This window comes from Schistocerca gregaria, unplaced genomic scaffold, assembly GCF_023897955.1.
Source record: "Schistocerca gregaria isolate iqSchGreg1 unplaced genomic scaffold, iqSchGreg1.2 ptg000587l, whole genome shotgun sequence".
NCBI classification, from domain to species: Eukaryota; Metazoa; Arthropoda; class Insecta; order Orthoptera; family Acrididae; genus Schistocerca; species Schistocerca gregaria.
Genome location: NW_026061977.1, coordinates 240001 through 242500, shown reverse-complemented (window position 1 = coordinate 242500; position 2500 = coordinate 240001).

Genomic DNA, 2500 nt, shown 5'->3' with positions numbered 1-2500 from the left:
ACATGACACCAGAGGATCCAAGCAGTGAACTATGTTCAGAGGGTTGCTGTTAGGCAAAGCTACATTCCTGTGACGTTACATGTGACAGTTAAGGTGCAGTGTAAGTTAGGTTAAGGTGCAGTGTAAGTTAGGTTAAGGTGCAGTGTAAGTTAGGTTAAGGTGCAGTGTAAGTTAGGTTAAGGTGCAGTGTAAGTTAGGTTAAGGTGCAGTGTAAGTTAGGTTAAGGTGCAGTGTAAGTTAGGTTAAGGTGCAGTGTAACTTAGGTTAAGGTGCAGTGTAACTTAGGTTAAGGTGCAGTGTAACTTAGGTTAAGGTGCAGTGTAACTTAGGTTAAGGTGCAGTGTAACTTAGGTTAAGGTGCAGTGTAACTTAGGTTAAGGTGCAGTGTAACTTAGGTTAAGGTGCAGTGTAACTTAGGTTAAGGTGCAGTGTAAGTTAGGTTAAGGTGCAGTGTAACTTAGGTTAAGGTGCAGTGTAACTTAGGTTAAGGTGCAGTGTAAGTTAGGTTAAGGTGCAGTGTAACTTAGGTTAAGGTGCAGTGTAACTTAGGTTAAGGTGCAGTGTAACTTAGGTTAAGGTGCAGTGTAACTTAGGTTAAGGTGCAGTGTAAGTTAGGTTAAGGTGCAGTGTAAGTTAGGTTAAGGTGCAGTGTAAGTTAGGTTAAGGTGCAGTGTAAGTTAGGTTAAGGTGCAGCGTAACTTAGGTTAAGGTGCAGCGTAACTTAGGTTAAGGTGCAGCGTAACTTAGGTTAAGGTGCAGCGTAACTTAGGTTAAGGTGCAGCGTAACTTAGGTTAAGGTGCAGCGTAACTTAGGTTAAGGTGCAGCGTAACTTAGGTTAAGGTGCAGCGTGGGTTAGGTTAGGGGCCAACGTGGGTTAGGTTAGGGGCCAACGTGGGTTAGGTTAGGGGCCAACGTGGGTTAGGTTAGGGGCCAACGTGGGTTAGGTTAGGGGCCAACGTGGGTTAGGTTAGGGGCCAACGTGGGTTAGGTTAGGGGCCAACGTGGGTTAGGTTAGGGGCCAACGTGGGTTAGGTTAGGGGCCAACGTGGGTTAGGTTAGGGGCCAACGTGGGTTAGGTTAGGGGCCAACGTGGGTTAGGTTAGGGGCCAACGTGGGTTAGGTTAGGGGCCAACGTGGGTTAGGTTAAGGGCCAACGTGGGTTAGGTTAAGGGCCAACGTGGGTTAGGTTAAGGGCCAACGTGGGTTAGGTTAAGGGCCAACGTGGGTTAGGTTAAGGGCCAACGTGGGTTAGGTTAAGGGCCAACGTGGGTTAGGTTAAGGGCCAACGTGGGTTAGGTTAAGGGCCAACGTGGGTTAGGTTAAGGGCCAACGTGGGTTAGGTTAAGGGCCAACGTGGGTTAGGTTAAGGGCCAACGTGGGTTAGGTTAAGGGCCAACGTGGGTTAGGTTAAGGGCCAACGTGGGTTAGGTTAAGGGCCAACGTGGGTTAGGTTAAGGGCCAACGTGGGTTAGGTTGCCAGAGATGTGTCAAATCAGGATGTACGTTTGGCTGGTGTCAGGTGGTGGGTTGGTTCGATGCCTTTATAAGGGGTGTGGCCAAAGGGTATTTTATTACTTGTACCTTTTGTGTTGTGGCGTGGCGTTGCGTCCTGTGTTGATACTGGGTGGACCACTGTGGGTGTTGCTGGCTGATTTGAGCTGCGTTGTTTGCGGGTGATGTGAGACATTCTGTCTTATTAGTGGACGTGACGTTCCTCTTGTCGTTGTTTGGATAGTGTCCTGTGGCAGCGAGGATAAAATGGATGTTGTTGAACGATAGTGCTTTGGTGCTTTCGCTTTGTTACACACAGAGTGGACTGTGAGATAGGGTGACTGGGTCGAGTGCGGTTCACACTGTCCTCCCCAGTTTACAGTATGTATCATCTATGTATGTGGTCCTGCATCATTTACTAAGGAGGGACGTCAGACGACTGAAATATTAGTTATGTACTGATGTAAAGCAGAATGCTTACCTTCCACCAGTGGGCGAGTATCGACTCTGCCCCAGAGTTGCCACCGCAGGAAGAGGTGTCGGAAACACTACCCGCACACCGTCACCACTGTGCGGGGGGACGGACCCTCTATATCCTCAGCGGCGCACTCTTTGCCACCGAGCGTCACGTCTCGCGGCCCGCCGTCCAGAGCATGTATTGGGACAGCGGGACTTTGGCTTTTGGGAGATAACTCTTCATGAAGTGGAAGATATAGGGGTGGACTGCAATGTACGATTGCGGGAAAAGTCCGCCGTACATCCGCTCGAGTTGCGAGTCGGGCGGTGGGGGTGGCGCATTCACAGGTGCGGCTGGAGTGACCGTCGGTCCACCACTTTTGACTCGATTTGCGTCACCTGCGGTGAAGAGGGGGTGCAGCAGGCGTTTTACTCTGGGTCGTCAAGCGGGCGCTGTAGGCGACATCGACATCATAGTCGGCCGGCCGTCTCATAGAGGGCGGTATCGTCGTCGGAAGCAGCGTCATCTTCCGAGGGACGGACCAGTAGGTG